This window comes from Papio anubis, chromosome 5 (genome assembly GCF_008728515.1).
Source record: "Papio anubis isolate 15944 chromosome 5, Panubis1.0, whole genome shotgun sequence".
Classification (NCBI taxonomy): Eukaryota; Metazoa; Chordata; class Mammalia; order Primates; family Cercopithecidae; genus Papio; species Papio anubis.
Window position 1 is genome coordinate 120,420,927 of NC_044980.1, and position 9,866 is coordinate 120,430,792.

The window sequence follows — 9,866 nt, forward strand, 5'->3', positions numbered from 1 at the left end:
ACAAGGGGCTCTGAACACGTTGTCTAGGACTTAAAATTCACTAGCACCGAAAAGACTTTTGACTACACCTCCACGTCTCTGCCCAGCACTGTAACTGGTTATATATAATCATACCTTATTTGCCTGAGGAAAACTTTTCCTGGAAGGGATTATCAGTTATTTATTCACCAGCTAGAGATAGCACAGGGTAGTGAAAGAGTACATGCCTGGGACTCTGGCAACCTGGGTTCATTACTGTTTCCATAAGGAGTTAGCTTAGAGGTTTTTGAAAATCACTTAATTTTGGCCAGGCGTGGTGGCTCATGCCTGTAATCCCAGCACTTTGGGAAGCTGAGGCGGGCAGTTACCCGAGGTCAGAAGTTCGAGACCAGTCTAGCCCAAATGGTGAGACCTGTCTCCACTGAAAACACAAAAATTAGCTAGGCATGGTGGTGGATCCCTGTAATCCCAGATACTCAGGAGGCTGAGGCAGGAGAAATGCTTGAACACGGGAGGCAGAGGTTGCAGTGAGCCAAGATAGCACCACTGTCCCCCAGCCTAGAGTCTGAGGTGGACAGACTCCATCTCGAACAAACAAACAAACAAACAAAACAATTAATTTCTCTGGGCTTCATTTTTTTTTTCATTTGTAAACTAAGTTTGGGCTAATCTCTAAGTTCTGTTTTACTTCCTAATAAACATTTATAGCTAGAATTCTGGGGACAATTTGCTGAATACCAATATGAAAGAGACTTGAAGAACTTGGATAGTAAGCCCCAGGTCACATGGTCCATGTGAAGCAAAGTAGGAATTTGAATTCAGTTTGCCATGAATGCCTTCCTATCTACAAAATAGAACCAGGCTTCAAGAAAATAGAAAAAACTACAGGAATAAGGAAAATTCTAGAAATAGAAATAAGGTTTTCCAGGAAACACTAAATTACATTAACATTCTGCTGAAGTTGTTCTTGTTATTATTGGCATTTTAATGAAACCTCCAGGAAAAGAGAATTTATTAGCTAAAAAGTAGCTTTTGACAGGGCTGTGCAGTTGTTCAGTATACAGTTTTGTTTTGTTTTGGATAGATACTCATCCTGCTTGCATTCAGCCTCCAACCCTCACAATTTCTGTGACCTTGGGAAAATTAATATTTTTATACCTCATTTCCTCATCTGTAAAATGGGCATGGTATGAATAGCATCAGCTCCATTTAGTTTTTTACAAGACTAAATGGGAAGGTGAGAATAGTATCTAATAAGCTTGCAATAAATGTTGGCTCAATAAATATTACATTACACAAGATATTTTTTACATGGGTAGCTTGCTGAAATCCTTAATTATTTAAACATGTGCCAGAGCACAAAACTCTGGAATTAAGTATTAGACTAATAAGGCAAACTTTATAAAATTTTTCTTTATGATTGTTTCATTTATTTTTCCAAATTCAGAATATAACAAAGAAAATGTTTGGTTAGAATGAAGATTAATTTGAGCTCTGTGCTTAAAATAAAAGCTTTGTCTTTGGAGCTAGCACAGACCTCTAGGCATTGAGAGACCAAGTTTCTCTTTTTCATTCCCAGAAGTGCTCTTTCATCATACATATTTTTTTTCTTTATATGAGCCAACTTTCAAAATATTTGGAAGAAGAAAGGATTCATTCTCAGGTTTCTCATCATTGCTTTGCTGGTGACCTTGGGAAAGTCAATTAAATTATTTCATGTTTTTCATAGCATGGAAATAATAAGTGAGACTATTCAGCACATAAATCAATGATTTGGGAGTGCTTAAAAATCCTGCAAAAATATTAAATACCAAAATATGACTATTTGAAAATAATGAATTTATGTTTGTGTTTCAAAAACAAAATAATCACATACTTCATTGATAAAGGAAGGCACATTGCACATGTGACAAATGCTATTTCCTAGTCCCCAATTAACATATTCAATGCTGAAACATGGAGGATTTATTGTGGATGTTCTGTAGCAGTGTAATCCCTGCCCCTTGCCAGCCTGCCTCCCCCTCTAAGATAAGTAGAGGCTTTTGCAGCTATTTTTAGTTTGAAATTAGATTTAAATAGGGAAAACATTAATCTTGTGATTACCCTCCTCACAGAATTCCAAGCCTGAGCTTTCACAGAGGTCACACTGTTCCTTAGAGTGATATGTAACTGAAGTTTCAAAGAATACCCAGCTAGTGAGTCCAGGAATGAAACTATGTGTTTATTTAAATATCTCACCAAGGAGGGCAAAATATGAGAATGATATGTCCTCTAACATTTACAAAGAAATCTTTGGCAATAAATCCCAATGACTCTTTGGAATTGGATAGCTCTGCTCAGTATGTTGGACAGATTTACAGGATATCAGGTTATGGGGCACAGCTTTTGGTGATGATATTTCTATGGAAACAAGACCTCTGGGGAGATGTCTGCAATTTGTGCACCCCACAGGACATCTCTGGGAGGTCAAGTGGAGTAGGCCCTGTGGTCAGCTGCCATCTTGCCCTAGCTCCTCTTCTCAGGGTAACTTTGCTCTTTGGCCCTGGAAAAGACCTGCCTGGTTTCTTGGATTGTTCTATACTACCAAATCATTCTTTTGTTCTATATTACCGAATCATTCTTTGCTTACCTTTGTGGATAATTAGAATTTAAGAGATGAAGTTTTCTGAATACTGCCTTATGTTTTATTAATTCATTCATTCATTCTGAACATGCAATACTGAGTGCCCATTGTGTATCAGGCACTGTGTAAGACCCTCATTAGCTTTACAAAGATAAAAAACAGAATACCTACTCTTAAGGAATGTACATTCTAGTTGGGGAGCAGAAAAGATTCTGCTTCTATGGATACCTATTGACTACTTAGTAACTTTTGAAGAAGCCAACATTTTGATAAAATTTTGCCCAAGGTGCCATTTAAGTTTGGTTTGCATTTTACCTTCTAGAAACAAAATTACCATTACTTTTTCAGTGAATATAATTTTAAAGCATTTCATAGAATTTAGTAAAATACGATATATGAGTAAATGTTGTTGAAATATGTTAATGTTTTGAATGAGGTCTTCAGATTCCAGAACCACTCAAAGCTTCATTTCTGAAAATGTCTTTAAGGCAGATTTAGAGAAAATGCTTGGATTTAAGTCAAATGAAGAATCTTAAGTTATAGGAAGACAAATTAAATATGTTAAGTGATGACTAGAAACAGTTGTCTGGGTAACTGAGACTCCTTCTTTCCCAGGAACCAGTGCTAAAGTCTGTATGTGGGGATGGGGTTGATATTCAGATCAATTAATCTATGAACAGTATCCATACTGCCCAAAACTTCTGAGGATAGAAATTATTTGTAATCATCCTTAATTACCTTATATTTCCTAGCCAACACACTGCCTTGCATATAATAAACACTCAATAATGATTTGCTGCATAGTGTTGAAGTGAATTGAATTAAGTCAAGTGTCTAAATATCTGCTTATCCCCATGGTCGCTAACCACTGGCTGTGATAAACTTCGTTGGTTTGACTCTTAAGTTTGAAAACACAGAGGGCCTGTTCCTGCCTTTTTCTTTCTATCCTCTGTGTCTCATTTAAAAAATCACTAGTAGGCCCTCTGTGAGTGAATTTTGTTTGTGTGTGTGTATTTTCCTTAGGACTCATTTCATTTGGGGCTGAGCTTTTCCTTCTAACCCTCCTTTGAGTCCTACATAAACAATATATTTAAAAATAGAAATGTAATGATTTTTTAAAAGATGATCCGATACATGAGATATATAAAATTCCTACTTTTAAAAATTCATTCCCTCTCCCTCATCCAGTTTGAAATAGCATTTAGTATAATAAACATTTACTTAATAAATATACTGGAACAGAAGAATTGAGGTGATAGATTATTTTATGTTTAAACATCCACGGGCAAACACTAACCAACTCTTTTTCAATTTAACTAGACTGGGTCTTTTTGGCTGGAAGCCTCTCTTCACTTAGCTGAAATGGCACTCTGCGTGTTTTAAGGAGACACATGGATTTCCAGACTTAATCTTTAAATCCCTAATACTCAGTCTCTGCTATAACTCACTAATTCTCTTCTTCTTAAAAGACAGGCTTAAAGAGGAGGAGTGAAATTATTTTTTAAAAATCAATAGCAAGCTTCGAAATGTATGTGGAAGCTTTTTTGTTCAAGGGAATCAGAATGGATTGCATCATTGCATGTTTGTTTTTACATTTTCATGCATCCATTTTCTAATATTATAGATTTAGTAGCCAGGGTTCTAAGTTGATACATCTTGTTCCTTTGTTTAATCATTTATTTGACAAAAAGGCATAGAGAGTTTCCTATGTGGAAGGCATCTCCTCAGTGGACACACATTGTCTCAGATAGCATCATCACCCTCACTTAACTGATTTAAGATCCAAGACAGGAGCTCAGGATCACAAACATCTAGCAGGTTACAGACTGAGTGTGAGCAAACAGGCTGAGTGGTAGGTCACTGCTGGTTGGACACTGTGGAGGAAGTGCCTTTTATCTTAGATCTTGAAGAACAGGGGGAATTCTAACATGCAAAATCAGAAGAAAAGAAGAAAAATAAATTATGTGGTGAAAAAAGTACAGGACTGGAAAGTAGCAGATCTGGGTTCTGGCCTCTATCAGAAATTGACTTCATGTGCTCCAGTACCTCAAGCTTCTCATTTATAAAACGAAGAATTGGGCTAGATGATCTCCAACTTCTTTTCGAGTTCTACCATTCTATATGGCACTTCATGCGAGGGGAATAACCTGAGCAAAGGTATAGATTTAGTATGCATGGTAATGGATGAACAGTAATCACGATGAGCTGGTATGTAGGGTTCATGATGAAGAAAATAATAGTAGGATTTGGTTTTGAATATCAGATTGAGATTACCTGGAAAAATATTAATGATCGTAACAAAATCTAATGTTAAAACAGTATTTTGATTGTAGTTTGGAAAAGCAAAACCTTTCGAGTCTGCTTTGCCCATCTTCTGACACTCAGAAAATAGTACTGAATGCCCAGATATTTGCATGAAGTTTTGTTGCTCTTCTTGTGTATTTCCAGTTGCTCCAATTAATTGCTTCAGGAAAGTTTGGTGATCTCTTGCTCTTCTCAGAGAGAAACCAGTCCCAATGGTGGGTAAAATTTAGATATTTGGATGTTTAAGAAACAATGATATCAATCTTGGCATCTCAGAGGAGGAGCCAAGGCCTTCTGGGAGCATCAGAAACCTTTCTTTCTAGCCTGTTTGTTATATAGGTTCCTGTTTTTTGTCAACAGGTTGGTGGTTTTGGGAATACATGAAAGAAGATGTACTATTCCAGGTTATAAAATCCCTGTGAAGGATATCTTTTTCTGAGCTAGGCTTAGTCAAGTCAAAGTCGCTGGGAAGTGCCGTGTGACTCCCTCACCACACACACACACACACACACACACACACACACGAAAAGTAAAGTTCTTCCAGCTAAACAGAGCTTCATCTTGCTGTGCATTTCTTTGCCATCTTAAAGCATCATAGCTCCTATGTGAAGGGCAAGGAGAAGGGGCTGTAACAGTTTGGACTTTCTTTGAAAGACAGGGAGGAGTAATTGTTTTTGTTTTTTATTTTTGAGTAGAGAGTAGTTTTATTTGAACCTTTCATTGGGAAGGTTGATTTGGAGACAGAACACAGTTTGGATGAGACAAATTGGAGTAGGGAGATTGTACAGGCAGAGAAACCTGCTAGAATGCATTATAAGAAGCTTGAAATAGATAATAATAGTAAGACTAGAATGAAAGAAATTTTTTAAATGTTGAAAAGGAAGACTAGAATGATGTAGAACAATGCTGTCCAGTAGAAATCGAAAGCAATCTACACATGTGATCTAAACTTTCTGATGACCACATTAAAGCAAGATAAAAAGACATAGAAGAAATTAATTCTAATAACATATTTTATTCTACTCAGTCATTTCAACATGTAACCAATTTTTAAAAAATATTAGTGAGATATTTTATATTCTTGCTGATTGTACTAAGTTTTCAAAACTTGGTGTGCACTTTGCACTTACAGGTCTCAATTTAGACTAGCCCCATTGCAAGTGCTCAGTAGACACATGTGGTTAGTTGCTACCATATTGTTCAGCATAGCTCTAGAATGATGACAAATTGTATGAATTGGACTGGAAGAAAGGGAGGGAGAATCTGAGGGATTGAGTCTAAAAGAAGAACAGTGACTCCTTTATTAAAACTGGAAATATCAGAAGATGCATATGATTGAGGAAGAGAGTGGGGAGAGAGGATGAGCAAGTAATGATTCCATTATTTTGACTTAAAGGGGCCAGTAAAACACCTGTTGGGGGATATGTGGCAGACAACTGTAAAGGTAGGGTTATTCAGCATGGAAGACAGAACTCAAAATGGAGATACAGCCTTGGGAACTGGTTCTAAGAACATGAACATCAGAAATGGTGATATTCAATGTGGTTACAAGTGCAGAGATACAGAGAGAGGAGAAAGCCTTGAGCAACCCTGAAAGTGGAGGGCTCAAGGAAGAAGGCAATTTGGTAAAGGAGAAAGGGTCACAGTCGAAGGCTGGGAGGAGAGCCAGTTCTGGCAGTGCCTGAATGAGGGATTGTTGAGTTGGAGTCTACCCAGGATTCGGAAGGCACATAAGGCAGGAGAAAAATGGAAGCATGGGAAGAAAGTTATGGTAACAAACGGGTGTTTGAAGTTTGAATTTCATTATTTCAATAGCTAACTAAATAACTTTAGAGAAATGACTCCATCTTTCTAAATCTTTGTTTTCTAATTGTAATAACAAAATAATAGATGCTAATACATACTACTTGCTTATTCTCCTATATGTCAGACACTTTGTTAAGTGCTTTAAGACCATTATTTCATTTCATTTTTATAAAAACCATTGTAAAATGTATTTTAGGAGTTACACTGAGATAGGATATTATTAGATGATAATACACTCAAGGGACCTGTTTTTAACTTATCTTAGACACCTTGCTTCCTAATGAAGCTCTTGTGAAGTAGACAGATGCATAAGGGACATGAAAAATAGTGAGTGTGGTACCCTTTACATTTTCTGGGTTCTGCTTTGAACCCCAACTTAAGCCTAATAAAAAGGCTGAAATGCATGAGCCTTTTCATTCCTCTTGGGGAAACCATGACTCAGCTTACCATCCAGCAGTTTAAAGGAGACATGCCAGAGACAGACACACTCATGTGCACATGCTTCTTTCTTTTTATGAGACAGAGTCTCATTCTGTCACTTAGGCTGGAGTGCAGTCACATGATCACAGCTTACTATAACCTCGACCTCCCAGGCAGGGCTCATGTGACCTTCCCGCCTTAGTCTCTGGAGTAGCTGGGACCACAGCTGCATACCACCTTACTTTTTTTTTTTTTTTTTTTTTTTTTGTAGAGACGAGGTCCTACTGTGTTCCTCAGGTGGGTCTTGAACTGGGTGAAAGCAGTCCTCCCACCTCGGCCTCCCAAAGTGCTGAGCTTATAGACATGAACTATGACACCCAACCCATGCATCCATCTTTCTTGTGCACAGTGACCTACCACTAGTAAAAATGGCTCAATAAATTACCTGGTCTCTAACCAACCAGGTTAGTTGAGAGTGTAAAGAGGAGTGATGGTGGAGGGATGGATAAATTAAATACTCTCTGACTTTTCTTTGAGGTCTCCAAGAAGTTTTCCTGTCCCTATTTTATAATGAGGAAACTGAGGCCCAAAGAACTTCATGGAGACTTGACTTTTGGAGTGGCAGAACTCAGATTCAAAAGCAGGCCTGCTTAGTTCCTAAGGCTCTTAATAATTGAACAAACTACACACTTCTGCAAGTATTTTATTAGAAAGTAGGATTCTCACCAATGTATTTTGACTTCTAAACTCATATTATTTGTATTACACTTCACTGTCTTTTTTGTTACTGCTCACTTCACTTCTACAAGGCAAATTAGTTTAGTTATATTGCACTGACATGCGAGAAAACATAGGCAGAGGGTGTCAAGGGAAATAACATTCTAAGTTGCACAGTTATTTGGAACTAATGTTATTACCTAGCTGCCTTCTTGGCCTAGTTTTTATTTTAGTCATTTTATCTCACATTTCAAATACATACACACACACACACACACACATACACATACATATATATGTATTTGAAATGTGAGATAAATGTAATATATATTTGTATATGTATTTTACACCTCATAAATTCAGGAAATTTTGCATTTATTTTATATATATGAAATTTTCTGTACATACTATATATACATATTATACACACACACACACACACACACACACACACACACAGATGTAGTTTATATGTATTTCTCCCAAGATCAACATCATTTCTGTCAGCTTAGCCACATATGTTCTTAGGCTGTGGAGGCTTATGAACCCCAGAGCACCAGGTTATTATATATTAGGTTTGCTCCTAATATCAACTTTTTCTTTTCAATTTGATCTAAATTGTTAGGTGGGGATCTAAAAAATGATTAAGATTGGGGAAGAATAACATTTCAGGCTTTTGGTACAGGCTAACCTTGATCATTCTTGCCTTATGTTTGAAATAAACCTCCTGTCATTTAATTCAGACCCCACCATCCATATCTTCTTAAACAGATTATTTATTTATCATCTAGAAACTGAGCTTAAAATGCCTTTGGTTTCTTCAAGCCAATACCAGCCAACATTTTGTGTAAGTGGCCAATTTAGAAATCTAAACTATGATTTTCATTCAACCATAGCAAAACAGTCATTATTTGTACAGTGCTTTCTAAATACAAGGTCTTGTATATGCTGTTCATGAATTAATTTATTTAATTCTCATAGTATTCTGTGAGCTAGATACTATAATTATTCTTATTTTATTGAAAGTAAATCTAAGCAGAGGACATTTAGGTTACTTGCTCAAGATCATACAACTAGTAAATTGGAGAGCTAGGATTCAAGACAATGTGGCTTTAACTACTAAGCTATGTTATATTTCAAATAGAGGATGTGAATGCCGGAATGGACAGCAACATTCTAAAAATTGGAGGCCCCAATTGTAATTTTTTAATCAAAATGACAAGCTAATTGGAAACTTAGTTATTTCAATCTATTAATGTTTATTTATTTAACATGCATGACACAGCAAAGCAAGAGAGGATATGGTAATGCATAATAGTAACACAAAGTCCTTGCTGGTAATGCATAATAATAACACAAAGTCCTTGCCCTTCAGTCCTCTAGTTGGGGAGACAAAACTGCCACATGGAACATTCAGAGAGCAATAAAAGTGTGTAGTTAAATGCTGAGTCATGTGGTATATTAAGAGCATGTACTTGTACTAGAAGAGCATGGAGAAGAAGGAGAATGCAAAAGAACAGTGTGGTCAGGAAAAGACTTGTAGAGGATCTTAAATGTTAGGGAGAAAAAGGGTGAGGAGACAGGCTATAAGGAGACCCTGGCAAGATGAACAAGATGAAGGTGATTGGAATATCAGAGAGGGGAATGAACATGATATGGTTTCTGTATTCTTCATTCCCTTGGTCTCTTTTCTCTCTCTGTATATACATACATACATGCATGCATATTTGCGCTGTATATGAGAATATATGTAGCTACACATCACAGATATATAATGTTTCTTTTGCACCAGTATTAAAATGTCTCTGATAAACTCAGAAACGTGATGGGTGTGATGGTTAATACTGAGTGTCAACTCGATGGGATTAAAGAATGCAAAATATTAATCCTGGGTGTGTCTGTGTGGATTTTGCCAAAAGAGATTAACATTTGAGTCAGTAGGCTAGGGAAGGCAGATCCACTCTTAATCTGGTGGGTACAATCTACTCAGCTTCCAGTGAATATAAAGCACACAGAA